This window comes from Pipra filicauda, unplaced genomic scaffold (assembly GCF_003945595.2).
Source record: "Pipra filicauda isolate LSUMZ 115617 unplaced genomic scaffold, ASM394559v2 scaffold71_size5581439_pilon, whole genome shotgun sequence".
Lineage (NCBI taxonomy): Eukaryota > Metazoa > Chordata > Aves > Passeriformes > Pipridae > Pipra > Pipra filicauda.
The window spans coordinates 4090060-4109773 of NW_024104887.1; the positions used below are offsets into that span (position 1 = coordinate 4090060).

Sequence of the window (19714 nt, forward strand, 5' to 3'; positions counted from 1 at the left end):
TCCCAGCTCAGCACCCTGCTGTGGGTGTGATTTGGGCAGGCTGGGGACCAAGGCCACCATCTGACCCCAGTGGCACCGTGCTGTGAGCTCTGCTGGAAGATATACGTGGGGCACAGTCCTCCAGCCTGACTCACAACTCAAAAAGCACTTGGTGGAGGTAAATGGAGAGGGAAGAGTAATGATTCCGGCCCTAGGGGCAGTGCAAGCTATCTCTGGACTGAACCTGGGACAATTAATACCTCCAAGATAGGCCTAATGGATTGTTTGAGATTTGGGGCTGCAAAGTACAATCAAAAGCCAAGTGTTTGACTGTTGTTATAATTGCCACCAGGCTCCTTTTGAAGCCCCACACAAAGAAATAGAGAGACTTGAGCCATCAATAATATCGCTGGAGGAGAAAATTGAAGGGATATCTGCCCAATTAAATAACCTACAGGGCTGGAATTGAGAATCAATGTGGCATGAACGATGAGGTGTGGACTGCTGCTGCTGAGCACTAAATCCACCACAGCCTCTGGTTTAACCCGAGGAGAGGGATGGGAGCGCTGCTGCAGCCAGGACTGCCCAGGCTTGGAGTGGCCACTGCAGGAGGCAGGAGGTGGCTGGAGAATGGCTTGGCATCATTATCCTGTGGGCTGGGACACAGTGAAGTCGTGGATCTTCAGAGCTCAGGTGGGAACACGGCAGAGGGCTGATGGTGTGGGGGGATACATGTAGGGATGGATCTGTGTTCCCAGGGAGCACTCAGGAGCTGCTGTGGATGCTAAACAGGGACTGCTGGGAGAGTCTCCTGGATATTTTCCACCTTTGGGAAGTGGCGGTGAATTTGCTGAGAGGTCTGAGTGTTTGAAGTGGGCTTGTTGAAAATGAGAGGGGTAGGGAGGGGGAGAGAAGGGCAGGTGGCTCCAGGGATGGGGCTGAGGACACGGGGCTGCAGCTGAGGGACATCAGATGTCTGTTTGCAGGGAAAAGGTGGAGAATAGGAATAGGGTTTGAGGGAAGAACTGTGGACCTTTTTTCCCGCTCGAGGAAAACCAAGGCTTGATCGCTGGTGTCTGTGTGGGTTTTTCAGGACACATCACTGGCTGGCAACGCTGGGACAGCCCTGCCCAAACATCACCCGAGCAGAGAGGGCCCTCTGTCTCCGTGGAAGTGGGATTCCATCATCTGGGCACCTTTCCAGTGGGTATTAAGGGTAAGAAACATCTGCTCTGTGTAGCTTGTTCCTCCTTCTCCTCCTCCCACCTTCCCCAAGGTGTGCCCCACTGTGGCACAGGGGCCACGAAATCCAGCAAATCCTGGTGTGGGACAGTGGGCGGGGGCACGGCCGGATCCACGCTCGGCCCCTTTAATTTTTTACAAAGGAGAAATTAATTCTGCCTTTGCCCAAGTACCTGTCACTTTTAATTACTGTGTCTGATAGTGAAAATGACGAAGCAGCCAGGTCATTAGGCAAATTTTAATTAGAGGCTCAGATGCCCTTTTACTAATAAGATGCTACAATTCCTTCCCGGTGTTCCCACTTTCCATTCATGGGGTCTTTCCAAGCTCACCTGAGGATGTGTTTGATCGATGGCTCAATGTCCAGAGGGAGATCAGTGACAAGAGGAGCCCCTCAGGGGTCTGTACTCGGACCAGCACTGTGTGATTTCACCAGTGACACAGACAGTGGGATGGAGGGCACCCTCAGCAGGTTTGCAGGTGGCACCAAGCTGAGCAGTGTGGTTGACACTCCTAAAGGATGGGATGCCATCCAGAGGGACCTGGACAAGCTCAAACAGTGGGTCCATGTGAACCCCATGAGGTTCAGCAAGGCCAAATGCAGGAGAAATACAGCCAGCGAGCTCTCCTGCTCACATCCCTGGCCAAGGAGAGGGGAAAAACAGGAAGGAGGAGGACAAGAACAGGCTCTTTTCTTCCATTCTTGGCTGGTGACAGGATCAAATCTCCTCTCCTGGTGTGACCAAGCCTCTGTGCCCTGCAGGTACACATGTTTTTATGCTGGGTAATTTCACAAGTGAGATCCATCCATTAAGCTGCCGGTTCCAGTCACTCCACCGGTGCAAAATAACCGACAAATGGGATTGTGACCTACTTATATTTTTTTTTTCCCCCTGTCCATCCAACGCGGCTGGAGCCAGGCAGGGAGCAAGAAAGGGATGCAGGATGGTGGCTACAGTGAGTCTATCCCTGGATCCCATTTCCTTGGGGCGGGGGGCAGGAGAAGAGGGGCTGATGGGGCTTCTCCTCACTGCAGCCGTTCTGCAATTCCCTCGCTCCACCAAAATGCTGCAGGGAGGGAACCTGCTCTGGGAAGGGGGCTGATCCAGGATGAAAGCCAGTAAAATCATCCACTTTCATGGCAGAACTTGCTGTGTCCAGTGTAGAGGTGAATAATTTCCTGCAGCTGGGAGGGCATCCCTTTCAGCTGTGCATCCCAGGGATACTCTGGATGCTGTCCCAGCTGGATGGACCCATCCCTGAGTATGTGGGTTTGTGACCACGTGTGCCTCTACCATGCTGACTTTATTATTCCCATCACTTGACCACCCCCATGGATTTGCACACTGCTGGGAAATCCTCAGCAGGAACAGTTTTATTGACAGGAAAGGTGTTTTTCTCATAATGGAAACTTCCTGCAGGAAAGTGGTGCTTTCAATCAAACGTTGCTTGGGAGGGTGAAGGGAAGGGAAAATTGTGTCTTGGAGCTTTTTGGTAAAGTGAAAACATCCTTGTTTTCACACATCTGGAAGGGAAAGCTTCAATTTTTCACCTCTAAACGATTTTCATGCTGACATTTCTTTTATTCCATATAATCAGGCAGCTCTAAATATTAGAGTTTCGCCGCCAGAAGGAAACAGTTTGAGCGGCATCTCCCCGCCTTTCCCACCTTCCCTTCCCTTGCCTTTCCGCCCTTTAGGTGTTTGGAAATAGTGGAGTTTTCTCTCAGGCTGTAGAAATTTCACTGCCTCCTTGCCTCTGGCACAGGCTGAGGGTATTTTCAGCCTCCTTGCACCCCAAAGAGCCACAAAACCTTGTTCCTTACCCAGCTCTTCCCACTCCCGTGAGCTCCTCAGCAGGAATCACGCTGAGGGGAACCCAGGTCTTCCCTCTTTGTGTGTGAGGATGTTCAGTGTCTGGAGACTTGGTGGTGGTGACCAGCAAAACAGGGGAGAGAAGATTTAGAAAGAAGATTATGCAAAGAAGTAGTGGCCCTTTTTTCCCCTTTCTCCTCATCTTGTGCAAATTACCCTATTATTCTGCTCCCTTAGGATGCCTGAGTGTCCTTATTTCTTCTTTTGAGCTAAAGTCATCCATGCATTAAATTAGTTCTCTGCCTAGAAATAGCTTGATTACTTTCTCCAAGCTGCAGTTAATGTGAGGTTCCCTGAGAGTTTCAAAAATAAAAACAGGGCAAAAAGGCAAGAGGGGAGCAAAAGGGGGGAACAGGGGCAGGATGCAGTCTCCTGGAGCCAGCAGGAGATGGATTTGACTTGAGTGTGAGTTGCTGTGGTGGGCAGTGACTGTCACAAGCATGATGTGATTGGAGGGGTACATCTCCATCCAAGGGCACGTGGAATGGCTGGGGCTGGACTTGGAGGCCCATTCAATCCTACCCATCATCCTTCCCATGTTACTTTTCCTCATGGCTGGCCTTGAATTTCTTACCTTTTCTATGTTGTTGCTCTGTTGAACTCTGATGGAAGGGAAGGAAGGAGACCTTAGCAGGACACCCCATCCCAGCACCAAGGATGGGACAATTGAAAAAACTGTCAGAGCTTGGGAAGACCCAGGATCCCTCAGAATCCCAGATTTCTTCCCTACAGTAAGTCTACCCTCAGTGCCAGGCTCACCTACTCCCAAGGTGGGAGTCCACTGCAGAAGGCAGCATATTTGAATAACATTCTTAATGCATTTGCTGTAAATAACATGACCCAGGAGCAGGCACGTGCTCCCATCCCAGCCAGGATCAGCTCTTTAGCCCCAGGAGCAGGACCACAGAATGCCCTCCCACCTCCCCAAACTTGTCACCTCCGAGCCTGTTCCCTCTCTGCTGGGGCAGCCAAGCTCCCCATCCCTCCTCCACCCACAAACCACAGCAGTTTATCTCCCTCACATCCCTCCTTTTAGTCCACAACCAGCAGGGAAGGTGAGTCCTCAGCCCTGCTCCTCTCTGAGCTCGGCATCCCCGGAGCCTCCGGGCTGGCACAGCACAACTTGTGTGGCTCCCACCGGCTCCAGGCTCCCTGCTGGGCATCAGGATCATCCCTGACTCTCCCTCCCCACTGTAACACACTCTGTTCCCCTATTAACCGTGGCCGTTTTTCTTCTCCTCGCCCTCGTTTCCTTTTCCAAGGAGACAGCCGGGGCCGAGGGGGCTGTGAATCTCCGATAATGGCCTCAGAAAATGTCCTGTGCTATTTCATGCTCCTTCCTTTGTATTGCCTTGACATTTGTCTTAGGTTTTGGGTTTTTTTTTTTTTCCTTTTCCCTTAATTCCCCTGACTGTTGGGCAGGTGTCTGCTCCCAGCAGTTTGCAGGAGCCCCAAGAGCTGTTCCCTGAATGTCAGCCGCTAATTCGGGGCCAATTATCCCTCCTTTCCCACTGCGTTTTGCTGTATCCTTTGCAGAACTACACCTGCAGACATGGGGCTTCATTTCTTTCTCCTCCCTCCCAGTTGCTTGGCTCCCCACAGGTTTCTCCAAAACCCCCCTAATGGCTTTTACTGATTGCTGGGAGTAATCTGAAGAGCACCAGCAAATCCACAGTGAAGGTGTGTGGCTGTCGTCCTCTCCCAGGGCCTGCACTGCATCCCGCTGGTGCTCCTCCTCCTCTCTGGGAGCAGACCAGTTTTTCCCAGTAGCTGGAGTGTTGCTGGAGCGATCCCAGAGTGTGACTGTCCCTCGTACAGCCACTAAAGGAATAATTTGTGATGACCAGAGCTCAGCCCAGCCAGCAGCCAAGCAGTCAATCCCCATTCCGTGGCCTCCTTCCCGCTCTCCCAAACAGTGACAAATGGAGCAGGGCATCGGCTCGGGTGGAGCAGGGTCAGCAGGAGGAATAATCACCTCTTTTCCAGGTGAGATGGGAGGGGTGGTTTTCCTGCTGGGCAGCTCCCAGTGGAAGTGAGGAGAGGGTCCTCACTGCAGCCACGAAGCAGATCCTGGTGGAGATGGATCAGCAAATGATGCTTTGGGGATTCCCAAGGTGGGGAAAGGGGTCCCCAGCCAGCAGGGGGGTCAGTGTAGCATTGCTGGGATCCAGAGAGTGGCTGTGCTCTCTCCCCAGCTTCCAGGGCAGCCGTGGGATGAGCCTCTACAAAGCTCTCCAGACGTTTGGAGGGAGCCAGGTGAGCCTGAGGTCTTCTCCATGGTCTCTGTGGGAGAGCAGCCACATCTGGAGGGGGTTTTGCACCATCCAGCCTGCCCTTCCCTTGTGAATTTACTCTCAGAGAGAGTCTCTCCTGGAGTTAAAATTTACTCCCCAGCTCACTTTGTCCAAGGCACACAAGAGCTCCTTGCCGTGGATGAGGAGGTGGGGAGGGTGAGCTCTCCAAACTGGGATACACCAGCTCAGAAAACATCCCTGGGCTGGTCCCAGCCCCTTCCCCAATTGCTGGAAGAGATAAACTGCTTCAGGAAAATCCTGTCCATGCTAAAAGATGGAATGGTGCTTGTGTGTCACTACAGCTCTCCTCTTGTCTTCCTTTAATTAAAAAGAAAATGTCTCCCTCCAAAGTCATTAATTACTAATGACAGAATTAGAACCAGTAAAGAGGGAAAGGAGGAATAAGATGAAAAAGAAAGAGAAGAGACAGAAAAAGACAAAACAAACCCAGTGCCCAAAAAGCCCACTGGCAGTTTGAGACATTTGAGGCTTGCGAGAAATTAAGGAAATAATTGCTTGATGCGAACTTAATTCTCCTTCCTGCTGGGCCCGCACACGATGGGCAGCGTGCGGATGGAAACCACCTTCCCCGTGTTTCTCACTCCCGTCAGAGGAAGCAGAGAAGTCATGTAATGTCATGCAATCTGATTTTCCTGCTTGGAGGCAGATCCCGAGGCAGTGCTGCACATTAGGGTCCTTTTCCTGCAGTCTGCCAGCCTTCCATGCAGAAAACCTGGATTTAGCGCTGTAATCCCGACAGTCACACTTTTCCACGTCTACCTTGCCAGCATCTCTCATGGCCTCACCCCCACTTTTCCCCCTCCAGCCGTCCCAACTGCCCAGACAAAGTCACAGCCCTTCCCTCCTGCCCTGTCCCATGTTCTGCTGGTGCCAGGGATGGAGCAGAGCTGCGAGCCGAGGACAAGCAGGGACAACTCTCCATGTCCAAGTTTAAAGCTCCTTGGCTTCGAAAGGCCAACTTAAATTGCTTGAAGACTCTCTGAAAAATAGATTAAGGACTTGGGAAGAGGGAAGCCCAGCAGAGCTGCTGGCTGCCTGCTGAGTGCTTATTATTTTTGTCAGCTGAGTGTTTTAACTCGATAATCTCAGATTGAAATGGGTTTCTGGAGGGGAGGGAGCGGCGGGAGCTGGGGCGGCTGCTCCCGCGGGAGTCTGGATTAGGGAAGGAGAAAGTTCCAGCCTCTCTTTGGATGGTGAAAAGCAATCTCTGACCTGGAGGTGGGATGGGGTTGCAGTCCTGGGTTTGGCAGAGGAACAGGAAAAGAAGGTCACCTTGTGGTGGATCTCCAGGCTCCCCACCTTCTCCTCCATCCTGGCCATCCCCGGTCCTCGGGAAGGACCCAAAGCTGGGCTTTGTGTCCCTGTATGGGATGAGGCCTATGGCAGTTCCTCTCCTCTGGGGCCCATGAGGGACAACAGGGTTTCTGTTTGTCCTGCACTAAATCCCCTGCCAGTGGTGGTTTAAGCTGTGCTTTCCAGGGGGGGGATCCCACCCACACATCTCTGTCCTCTGACTTCTCACACACCAAGACTTCACAGCCCCAACACCCGAGGTGCTGCCTGGTGACGAAGGAGAAGGAAGGTTCATCCTTGCCATTTTCCAGGTGCCCTGCCTTGCAGGCCACCAAACTGCAAGGAGGTTGCAAAGGTGTCACCCTGGTCTTGCTCCAGGTTCTTAGGGCAAATTAGCTCCAGTTCTTAGGGCAAAGCCAAGCCCTTTTCCCTGTCCAGTGTCACCCTCGGATAGCAAAATTTGGTCAGCATTAGTCATGGAGGTCCCAGTGAAGGTCTCTGTGCCCAGTCAAAGCCCAGCTGGTTTTCTACTGGAACGTGCTCTCTCACCAATTCTCGGTGACTTTTTTCTTCTGGATCTACAAGGCATGTGCAAAAAAAAGCAATGAAAGGCAAAAGAATGGGAAGGAAAATCCAAGGTTTTTTGACAGTTCAGTCCCCCTCTAGGCCACGGCAAGTAGAGATGGGGAGGGAGAAGAGCTACTAATACATCGTTTTGTCTTCAAGCAATTATGTGAAAATGAGTTAATCACAGGGTCACAGAAGCCATAACCATTAATTAATCCCCAGCAAGAGCCGAAAAGATGAATTATTTCCTGCAGTAAACAAACGTAACAGCGAGGGAAGGATGGAGCTCCCGCCGGATTGTCACAGCCCGCACCAGCAGCTGCTCCAGAGCTCCCTGGGATGGCCAGTTTGCCCCCTCAGACCCCAGCCCAGCCACTTCCATCCCTGCCAAACCCCAGCCCGTTGTGGGGAACAGCTTTCCTGGCAAATCACTGCCCTTGGAGAGGGGAGCAGGGGAATGGCCACAAGTACAGATGTTCGGCCGCTGCTGCAAAAGGTGGAGGGCAAAGGCACCGTGTCCTGCTCCTTCCTGGTGCTGTGGGCTGGGCTGCTGATCCCAGTGTTTGGAGCAGGGGTAGGACACTGGGTGGGCAGTGGTGCAGAGTTCCAGGGGCTATCCTTGCTTTCCCTAATCCAGATGAATTAGTTTTGGCTACAAACTCTCCACTGGATGGTCTCAGCAGATGGGAAGAGCCATGGAGGTGTCACCTGCTGCTGGTGTGTCCCTGCCCTCCTGTGACACCCCAGAGGGGTTCACTGCCTGCAGGCTCTGCTCCTGCATGGTTATACTGGGAGGGGGAGGGATGGCACAGAGGGATGGATGGATGGGAGGAACTGCATTATCTGTTTAATACCTATTTTTTGCCTTATTGCCATTTTAATAACTATCTGCTCTTGTATTTGGAGCCGTTTTAGAAAGATCCTGTTAAATCCCAAATGCAGACAGATCCAGCAGTGAAATGGCTCTAAAGCCAGCCCAGGACAAATGAAACTTTGCTGTAAATCCAGGTGTCTCCTTGAAAACTGTCCTTCTTTTCTATTATTTTTTTCTTTTTATCTTTTTTTTTTTTGCCTTTCTTTGGTACTTCCCCTCATTTCCCCACATGAAGCAGTTAGTCACTGGCCCTTTCCAGGGTAAGAAACCCTCTGAAAATCATCTTGTGGCAAACTCTTCCTCTAAACTCAAACCACCCCAGTTCAAAAAAAACCTGTGATTTGCTTTAGGCTGTGTGGGTTGGCTGCGTGCACACGATTCAATTAGTTTAAACCCAGCCTCTATTTATTTAGCTAAATGGAATAGGAATAATGCTAAAACCAAACTGAAATCATCCAAATTCCTCCTGGGCTGCCAGAGATTGTTCAGGGCAGGCACGAAACTCTCCTCGCCGCGTCTCATCACCCCTGCTTTGCATTCCTTTGTTGAGCCTCTGCTCTCCCTGGTGCTGTGGGCAGCTCATCCCAGGGGAGACAGACCCTCAAAGCCCGATGGATAACAGACACACGGCGTCGTGACTGCAATCCCAACAAAGCAGCTGAAGGAAGCTGGGAAGGACATTCCCTTCCAGAGCACTGGAAAGGCACCGTGTCCGCTGGGAGCCTGACCCGACCTTTGCAGGGTAGGAACAGCCACTGGGGATGCTCCTTGTTAAGGTGTCCCCCTCCTGGGGGACTTCCCTGGTGGCATCTTGCAGGTCCAGGTGACATCCAAGCACAACCCCAGCCTGAGTGACTGCCCTGTCCCAGGCTGGATCACCAGGACAAGGTCTAAGTCTTGTCCCATGTCCCTGCAGCCACTCCTTGGTGCAGACTCTCCAGCTTCATCCCTCCCCTCACCCTCCCCTCCTCGCTTTGGGTTTCTGTAGCAGCAAAGCTGAGCTCAGCTGGTCTCTGTCCTTTGGTGTCAACCCCAAACAGCAATTCCTCCAAGGTGTGGGGTGTCCGGTGAAAGGAAGAAACCAAAAAGCCCATCATAAAATACATCGCTGCACATCAGTGGGAAAGGGGTTTTTTATATACTCCCCCCTCAACAAACATAATTTTGAGGCCTATCTACCATTTTTTTCTTTAATATCATACAATTAAAAAAAAAATAAGTCCATTACAAGGAGGTAAAAACATTTCCAAAAAAAAAAACCAAAACAAAAAACAAAACCAAATATTTTTCGCTTAAAAATTATCCAAAGGAAGTTGACTGTCCTGAAGTGAAATATCTTCTTTTGAAAGCAATGAATGAAACATCTCAGTGTTTCTGGGTGTCTCCAGCCAGACTGACCCCCCCTGGTTGTCCCTTTGCTGGGGATCACCATTATGGTGTTCAATACTGGACTGAGTGACTCTCCCATTGACACTGATTGATCCATCACTGATCAACTCCAAATCATTGCTGGTATTTCCTCCTGAACAGCTGCACAGGAGTAAACATGGAGCCCAGACAAACATTCCTGGACCCAAAGTGTAACACCTGAAACGCCACCCACGTGTTCATACTCAGAGAGCAAAAACTAACTTCAGACAGAGACAGACATAAGATAAGGGAGCCTGTGAGAGTGCCCATCAAGCTGTGTGCTCAATCAGACATTGCCAAGAGAGCAGGAGCATTTAGCTGAAATTTCTCATCTCATTTATTTGATAACTGACCTTTACAAAATTTGCCAAATCTCCCACAGCCCGAGTACCACTCAGCAGTGTTTATTCTCCTGCTGCTGGCTCCCTGTTCCTAATGATCATTCTCTTCACAGCCATGCTAACCTTTGACAAGAGCACTTCAGGAGCCTTGTCAGCCGCCGGGAAGGTTGTCCAATGGCCCTGTAGGTAAACAAAAGGATCAGGAGGAGAAATTTCCCTGTGAAATAGGGAGTTTTGCACAAGAGCCGGCCGTGGCGGTGGCTCGGATGGGAAGAGCTGGGCTGGAAGAAGCAAAGTGTGGGCTGAGGAAGGTGCTGCTGGCTGGTGGTTCCTTGGTGATTCACACCAAGAGGGATAAATGAATCATTTCCCCAACCCCAGCAACTGAGTGGTCAGAGAGCGAAGGGAACAAAATTCCTCCCTCGCTTGGGTGAGGGGTGAGGATGGGGATGCCTCTTCAGTAGTCCCCCTTCAGGATTATTGGAGTGGTGCCTGGGGATCCAACTCTGATTCACCTGTGCTGAGACCCCAGTGAAAGCCAAAAAAAACCCACAGAGGCTCAGGGAAGGCTCCAGGTCTGCCTGAGGCTGCAGCACCTGAGAGCAGTGGGGTAGAGAAATCCTTGGGCTGTGGGGAGACCGTGGGGTGGTGGGGCAAGGGGGTGTCACCCAGACAAGGTGCCATTCCTGCCAGGGAGCAATAATCCCCTGCTGGAAAAGGGGGAAAGGTTGGGATATAGAAACCCAGCAAGCAGGAGAGCAGAAGGGAGGCCAGACAGCTCCACACTTTAAAAGAGAGAGAGAGAGACAAAATGAGCCTTTGCGATATCCTCGCCCATTTACACACATAAAACTTTCTAAATGCTAAGCCAAATAAAGTCGTCTTATCGGTGTATTACCACTTAAAGCTCTTTCAGGCAGATTTAGAATGAATTAGTGCTTTTTTTAACTACAAATAGGAGCAAAGTGAAATTTCTTACTCCATCAGCCTGTGCAGCTTCTGCCTTTTAACCCTTGGATGGGAGAGCAGCGAGGACTGAGCGGGGTCAAGGCTGGGCCAAGGTCCCTCCTGGTACTGAGCTCTGGTGGGAAAGGTGCTGCTTCCCAGGGATCCTGGAGATTCTGGGACAGGTTTTCCTAAGGTGAATTGACTCCATACTGTCCTGATATCCCCCTTTTTACCCTGAATTATGCCGATTTTGGAGCACAGGTGGTGCCTTCGCAAGGTGTCCCACCTTGCCATCAGCAGGAGACTTGTTCCAGCAGTGGGAAAATGCCACTGCGGCTGTCCCTACAGTTCTGTGAGCAAAGGAGTTGCTGCCCAGGAAGGAAAGGGCTGGGACAGGAGCCAAGAGCTCAGGGAAGTAAATATCCCATCACTTTGCATCCCGGGCTCTCACAGCAAGAGATGTGGGATGATGGTGGAGAAGGAGAAGACACTGAGATGTTGCTCCTTTTGGAGACCAGCTCTCTGCAGGCTGGCTCCAGTCTCTGTGGGGTGTTGGCACCCAGGATACAGGAGACTCAGAAGGGCTTGGAAATGTCACATCCAGTGGCCACCAACCAGCAGCTGTCCAGCACAGGTCCAACAATGCCGGTGCAGAGGTGACCTGGGCCGTTTGCCAAGGTGAAGATCCGAAGCCAAACCCGCCCCTGAAAGGTTCACCTTCAAGAGGGGCATCACTGGTGCCCTTCCAGAGTCCTGCAATTAACAAGGAGTCATTAGCAGAGCAGCTGTTGGGAAGGGCCTCCTGGGACCCAGCCTGAGAGAGCCATATGGTGCGGGAGGGATGGGTGGAGGAGCGATGTCGGAAGCCTGTCGGCATCTGCCAAGCCGGGGCGATGTGGGAGGCACCTCCTGCCACATGCCATGTGATGGATGGTGCCAGAGCAGGGCTGACATCTCCATTTGCTCCCCTTCCTCGTGTAACTCTTGGAAATCTTGGTGCACTGGGTTGGAGCCGTGAGTCTCTCCCACGTGTGTGCTCCGGTGTCTCGTGGAGCTGGTGGGAAATTTGCCACGGAACGTTGCTTCAGTTTGGGATTTTCAGGTCGCTCTTTTGCACCACGTTAGTCTTCCACACTCTCGAGCAGACTGCAGTTCCCAGCACCGACTGAAAGGAGACTTTTCCCCTCGGTGAGGGATCAGCTTCTTTCTGATTCCTTTTCAGTACCTGCCAGGGTGGGAGGAAAAAATCAAAATATGCTAAGTCTCCAGCTGGGTCTGAAAGACCCTCTTCGATCCTTCACAACCCAACTTTGCAATCTGTTAACACCAACTCCACTATCTTATTCGCATTGATTTTTGAGAGCTCCTGGGCCATCCTGCTGAATTCTGAAGCTGTCCAGCTCTCTTAAAAAAAAAAAAAAATCAATTTTTTTTTTTTAAAAGAACACTTTCTTCACAAGGCAAAAGTCGACTCTTCGTGCTTGTCCTTTTCATACAAGGCAAGTGCAGCTCACTTTGAACAACCCCACAAAAGGCAGGAGTGATCCCACAGCCCCTCATTCCCTCCTTCCTTGGCTGCACCAAAGCAAATTAAAAAGCAATTTGCCAGTTCTCATTCATGACGGTCCAACCAAGGGAAAGTACAAGGGCTGAGTTTCAACTCACTGGCACGTGGAAGGAGGTGACACGTGGCTTTTCTTTGCCTTCAGTCTCTGTTTAAATGGAGCTTAAAGTTTAAAGCCCCGGACATGAGCTGCTCCTGGCTGGTTGGATGCCACTGGAAATAGGAAAGCAGCAGCGGGAGGAGACCAGGCAGACACCTTTTTGTGCCCATCAGGTGTAGGTTGGTACCCACCACTGGGATGTCTCAGCATCACCCTCATTCACAGTCCTCTCCCACAGCTCCTCTCAGCATCGTTCCCATCTCCACGTGGAGAGCACAAGACATCCCCTGTCCAGACCTCAGCCCTGAGCTGAGATGAGGCTGTTGCAAACTGCCACGCAAAAAAGTTCCATTTCCTCCCAGGAAACACAAACTTCAAAAGAAATTTTGTGGGGAAAAAAAAAAAAAAAATCTTTTTTCCCCTCTCCTGACTGCAGCCACAAAATTGGATTTTATTGGTGATTTTAGGGAGGCTTTCTGTGGAAAAATTGTGCCATGGCTGGCTGTGTCCTTCCATAGACATGGGACATGGCTCTTGAGGTCACTGAGTGTCTGGGGCATGATCCAGCTCCCAGACTCTCTGGGTGACCTTGTGTCTTGTCCCAGTGCCCCAGACTGGCTGCACTCAGGGTCTGCAGTGCCCCAGATCCCAGTTCCCTCTGAGCTGGCCCAACCATGGCTACCAGCAAAGGTCTCAGCTGCTCTCTGCTCTCCCACCCCGGGCCAGCCCCAGCCCCACCACAGCCCTGGGCATCCCACCACCCAGCAGTGACCCTTTCTTCATCGATCACCATCACATTTCCTGCTCCCCTTTTCACCCCTCCCTGGATCAGAGCCATCAGAACAATTTCTCTGCACTTTCTTTGCAGCCCTGGGAGGCAAAATGTATTAAAAGCCATGACTGTACATCCAAACTGTTGTGTTTCTCACTGTTGTTTGAGGAAAAAGGGATGGAGTTTGTAACTGTGATGAGTGAGTAGCAGTGAAAGAACCAAGTTAATAAATATGAGCAAAATGAGGGTCTGAGGGAGGTGATGGATCAAGGCTTTGCCTTGTCTGACAGCTCACAAACTCTCCAACAAGTCCTGTGTGCCACAGTATTGCAGGAGATGTGACTTTATTGCCCAAACCTCTGGCAGAGCCAGCTTTTCTTGGGAAAAAATATCCTTTTTACACAGCTCAAAGAAAACAGTAGGTTCACATCAGTCTGACCTGCTGCTTCCCCCCCCACACACACTTCCAGTATATTATTTCTTCTGAAAAATCATCATTTTTCCACTTGATCCACCGAGCTCTTTGTACAGGATTACAAGGTGATGGTACATCCAAGGCCCATTTCCAGCATCGCTGTTTGGGAAGCTTTCCCTGGCTAAAAGCCTGTTCCAGTTGGATGGTTCCTGTCGACAGAGACCGCTTGTCTTGGCCTTTCATGTTTGTGTCTTCCAAGGCACTTCCAGCAGGTGAAGGCCTTTTTCCTGGGATGTACCTCTTTCCTTGAACAAAACCCAAGCCAAGAACTGGCTGACTCCTTGTTTTTTTCTACACTGGTGGGGTGGCTTCAATGGCAAAGACCTTCCCTCCATCCCAGCGTGGAGAAGGCTGTGCTCTCCATCTGTGTACGTTCAAGACCAACCAGGGAAGCTGGACAGGCAGAATTTTGGTTTGTGACTCTATAACCCACTGAGTTTTCCCACGCTGAAGCTGCTCCCAGTATCCACGTGCCCAAGTTTAAGTAGAAAGCATCTTTGGATCCTTTGAGTGTCAAACCTTCATCTCAGCATCTCCATGCCTGAGACAGGACTCTCCCCCTGACATACAAAGACTCTCCCAGGCCAACCCTAACATTATGTGCCCTCAGTGCCAACATTTTACTTGCCGAGTCCCTTAATTTTTGCTTTTTTAGACTATTTCATCCTGTTTGACTCAAATATACAGTTTTTAGTTCATGGAGCAATGGCATTTGGTAGCAGACACCAGTCTGACTGTGTGGCTCATAGCCAGCAGCTCTTCCTCACCAAGGCTTGCATCTGCATCCAAGGAATCTCATCCCCGGATGATGGATCGGGATCCTGTTTGCTTCTTGTGGTCTTCCACAGTGCAGAGACTGGTGCTGGCATCAAAGTGGAATGGGAACAGTCCTCCCAGCAGCTGTTCTGGGACATGGAGGGGCTTCTTTTTCTCTTTGCATTGATTTGGAGCTGCAGATGGGCCCAGCTCAGAAAAACTGATGGGCTCAGAGCTCTGTGCCAGAGCCACCCTGAGCCCAGTACCTGAGCTCCAAGACACACCAGAAAGTTTCCTGCTCCAATTTTTTGCCTTCCTGGAGCTGATACAACCCAGGCTGTCTTTCCTGGGTCACCATTCATATCTTCTCATGTCCTAACTCTGCATCCTCCTGTGGCACAGAGCTGGTCTCTTCCTCTGTACAGATCACTGAACGACTGAAAGGCAGATGTGGTGGGAGATCAGCAGTTTTTTCTGGCCAAAAAAACCACCTAACTCATAGCCCTTTGCAGGAATGAACCTCAGCTCACCTCCCTGATGGATTTTCTGGTTGTTAGTGGAAGACCTGCCCTGACCACGAGCAGCCTGGGATCTCAGGGGAGTGACTTTGCTTTTCTCACCTTGGCCCAGGACTGGCAGAATTTGGGTGTTCCAGCTTGGAACAGTCTCTTGCAGGAGCCCAGGGCAAGGGTGAGAGCCCAGCACAGCAGGAGGGGGTGGGTGAAGCACACAGGGTGCACTCAGGAGCCTTTTTCCCTTTTCCTTGCCCTAAAAGCCAGGCTGGGTCATTGCAAGGTTTATTAGAGATCCCAGTGAGCTCCTCCGGCTTTTTGGGCCCCGGCTGGGCCCGAGCGGGTGGGTGGTGACTGGAACAGATGCTCTGGAGTTGGGGATAGGATATTTCTGTCTTGTCTCAATTGCTTGGAAAGCCCTGTGGAAACCCTTGCCTTGATTTATTGCCCCACTGACACGTCTTGTCCCCACTGTTCCAGGAGGAGATCAGAGCCTGAAGCCGGAGACCATCGGTTCCTCTCTCAGCAGGACTTAATTTTCCTAAAACAAAGGAGGGTTTCTCCTCTCCCCAGGCCCAGCTCAAACCCAAAACATGCCATAATTTGAAGGAAAAACCAAAATCTGTTGTTTCAATCACTGCATTCACGAGGAAAAACGGTCCTTTAAGTGCAAGGCTGAGCCTCACCTGCAGCATCTCCCACAGGATGGGCTGGGGCAGGATCAGGCCCTGCTATAAGAGGGATCCCTGGGATTCTGGGGGGTGTTTTGGCTCCTGGGAGGTGGTGAGTACATTTGGCACTGCAGTAGCAGAGCCCTATTTCTGTCAGCCTTCTGGCACCACAAAGGGGACAGGCTTTTTTAGGGGATGCGGGTGATGCTTCGCTCTCGTTTCAGATGAAGGGGGAGCTGCCAATTGCATGACTCAGGATGGTTTAAGGAAAAGTGGAATGAAAACACGAGGGTGTTGGCTCCCATCTCCTGTCTCTCCTGCTGCCAGAGTTCATACAGCTGTTTCCTTTAGCTCAAAACTTGATGCTAAAAATACTTCTGAAAACTTGGGGATGCTGGCATTCCAAACTGCCTTATTCTGAGCTTTTTCTATGTTTTTCTGGTTTTTTCTTCCCCTTAATTGCTTTCTCCCTGTGCAAAGAGGCTAACCAGGCGCTTCCCTGCTCTGTACCAGGGTTTTCCAGCAGCAGGGTTTGGGACAGGCCATTTGCTCCCCACAGGAGGTGTGGAGGGGCTGGCTGGAGGAGGAGGAGGAGGAGGATGGGGCCAGGAGGGACAGCAGTGATGAGCAGAGCCCAGCTGAGTCAGAGCTGGGGATGTGACCCCTGGGAGTGACCAGATTTACACCAGCCCCAGGCTGTTCTTGGTCCAGCAGAGAAATACTCCTCTTCTCCCACCCACTGCCTCCTCTCCACTGTCTGTGACACAGGAGCCATCCCTCCCTCCAGCCTGGAGCTGCTGAGGACAGGATGTTTGCCCTGGGCAGCTGGGGCATCCCAAGCCCTGGGAGGTGGGGAGAGGAGATGTGGGAGCAGCAGGATGCTCTCATGCTCCATTTATCCTTATTGCTGCAGAGTGAGATCAGAGGCTGACTTTGAGGAAAGGCTGGATCTGAGACCAACCTGTTCAGGGTAGTTTTGCTTTACCTGCACAGAGCAACAGGGAAGTCAAGTAGGAATGTGGTGGCCTCTTCTCCACGTGATCCCTGGGGGAAACTGAGGGGCAAACAGCAGACAGATGCTCTGTGTGATCATGTCTCAGAGGGTCCCAAATCATCTCCTCGTGCCATGAAAAGAAAGAGTCCAGGTGACTGTAAAGAAGAGAAAAAACACCAGGAAAAGCCACTCTGCCTGGTGACTTTGTTTCTTTATTTTTTTTTACCCCCATCCCTGGGGCCCTGCAGCACGGTGGGCCCTGAGCCTTGGGCAGCATCCAGCCCCAGCTCCTGCTCCTCAGAGCAGTCCCCACAACGTGATTCAAAGGCTCTCTGGCTGCCGAGATCCAGGTGCTATTGGACTTTATCTGCAATCAACCCCCGGGACACTGATCCCCAGCTGAGCGGAGAATTACTCCGAGCAGCCTTTCCTTTCAGATACGCAATTTTAACTTCCTCTTTCTTAATTTAATTCCATCATTCCTCCATTTCACCCCCGGGAAGCGATATCACATCCTGATATCCAGAGAGAATTTGCTTTGCTGTCTCTAATTTGGCTCCGCTATTAAGAGGCGAAGAAGAGGCAACGCTCCGGTTCGTCGGACGGGATCTTTTTTGTTAGCCTCTCATTCCACCCCTCTTCCACACTTCCCAAAGCCCCGAGTCCGTGCTGGCGGCACGTTTAGGAGCTGCCGGTGCCGTGTCAGGAGGGGGCAGCCCCGTACCTGTGTCCCCATCCATCCCGGCTGTCCCAGCCCCTCCATCAGTTAATCCCTTAATGCGCTCTGCGGCGCTGCCGCCACGCTCCCATTTCCTGAGCGTTTCTCTTCCCCCCGCCCGGAGCTATTTTTACGAGGCCTTTGTTACTTCCTAATTGTCCAAACCACTTTTCCACATTTCTCTTGATAAAGGCAGATTTTTAAAAGCAGTTCAGCATCTCAGCCATTTTAGACTCATCATCTGCTTCATCCCTTTTATTGTTTAGCAAATGGCCTACTTTTGCTCGAACATTTTTATTCCCCCCCAAGAGAGGGTTGATTTCCCCCCCCCTCCTTTTTTAACAGCTTTCTTCTACCTCTTAAATAATTCCTCTTACATTGCTTCCTTCTGCCTTTATTTCATTATTTTATTCCCACCCATTCCTCTGCTGGGCCAGCCTCCATGGGCTCTGCCTCTCTCCCAGCACTGAGACTTGGGTTTATTTATTTTATTTCCTTTTCCTTGAAAGCCTCTTGGGTTTGGGGGGTGGTTCATTGCATTTATCAAAGAAGGGGAGGTGCTAGGGCTGGGTTTCATCCACCCACAGTGATGTGCTGGGGAGCACGGGGGGGTGGTTGGCATCACAGTGGCCATACAGAGCAGATTGTTGTGGTTTTTACTTTTCCAGCCTTTTTTGGACAAAAAATATTCACATACAACCACTGTCCATGCACAGCTTCAACATTTCTCTGGTGCTTCCAGAAGAAACCAGTTCTTGGAGGAAAATCCCAACAGCCCCTTGGTCCCTCACCCCAGTAAAGAGGGAATTTGGTCCCAAAATGAAATTTTTGGAGCTGCCTGGGGACCACATGAGCAAATCATTTTCTATCAGAGGGAAGGGAATGGAAAGGAGACAAATCATTGCTGCAGAAGAGTGTTGTTTCCAAATATTGAAATAAGGGACATGAAGAGAAAGACTTTTAATCTTGGAGGCAAACAAAGCCTTTCCCTCCAGCTGAGGCAGGTGAGAAAAAACAATCCCTCTGGGAGATGATGCTGAATCCCACCCTGGTGCAACTCAGTCCTGGATCAATGGTTTGTGCAGGACTCTGCTATAAACTGAACAGAAACAGGAGCTTTTGCATTTGCTGTTTAAGAGCTTTTTTTTTTTCTTTTTTAGAAGGGAAACAAAAGATGTCAGGAAGATTAAAGTTTAGGTTTGAAACAAGCCTTTCTATTAAATCTCTTGAGGATTCAAATTGCTGTTTCCTCAGCTGCAATAGCAACATTCAGCTGGATTTTGGGCGTAACAAGTGATATTTTAAGATTAAAGGTATGTCCAGCACATCCCTGTGCCTGCCCAGAGCTAAGTGGAAATGGCAGGACAAGCACGTCGGTCCCCCCAAGCACACGGAGACCATCTCTGGGCTGGGGAAAATTAGGGCAGCACATACTGAGATGTCCTGGTGGAGGGTAAGGAGGGAGGGAAGGATCCAGCAGTGAGGGCTGTGCCTGCCCACGGGCTCCTTGTGTCCAGGTACAGCTCCTTCCTCCTCCCATCCCCAGCTGAGAGTGTGGGACAGGAGGGGAGCGGGTGGCTGAGAAGGCTGCCAAGTGCACAACCATGTGGAGAATCCACACAGGAGAGCAACAGGGTGATGTCCCAAATGGGGAAAAGCTTCCTCTGCTGGGTTGTCCCAGCAGACCCCAGAGAACCAAATGCCAGCTGGGGTTTCCTTGCTGGTGCTGGTTAATGCCAATGCTGCCCGAGGCATTTCCCCAGGGAATGCTCTTAATTGCCTGGAGAGCCTCTGATGTCTGGTGAGGAAAACACTCACAGCGTGGCCTTTTCCTCAGCAGGGCCATTAATTATGTCTTTCACTCCTCTGTCAGGCTGTGGATCCTCACCAAGCCTGTCAGAACATAATTCTCTTCAGATTCCTATTATTACTGTCAAATTTGGTTCCAATTGCCTCTTAAGGTATAAAGTGACAAGGGAAGACACGCCGGCTGTCTCAGGCACAGGGAGGGTAATTGAATAAACCTCTTTTTCTCAGGAAACCAGGCTTGTGGAAACCAAAATACCCTTTTTTTGTTTGTTTCTTTCTCTGGAGCTCAGCACATTCATCCTGGCATCGCTGAGGGACAAGCAGGGGTGCAGCCTCCACGGCAGCTCTCCAGCCCACAGCAGCATCCAGGGATCACTCCCTGCAGGAATGCTTGCCATGGTCTTGGAGCACTGCTGAAAACCTGTCCCAGCAGAAGCCCACAGGGAAGGACCTGTCCTGGAGTCACGGGAAAAGCTCCTGAACAAAACCAAGCCCTGAAT

At 51.0% G+C, this 19714-nt stretch overlaps 1 long non-coding RNA gene across 1 annotated transcript; it reads left to right on the forward strand.

The window, feature by feature from the left end:
* The first annotated feature begins 538 nt into the window (after positions 1–538).
* Positions 539–19558, forward strand: LOC120324827. The gene is made up of 3 exons (XR_005566477.1): positions 539–672; positions 1073–1195; positions 19505–19558. It is a non-coding gene; the product is annotated as an uncharacterized LOC120324827 (long non-coding RNA).
* Positions 19559–19714: the final 156 nt, after the last annotated feature.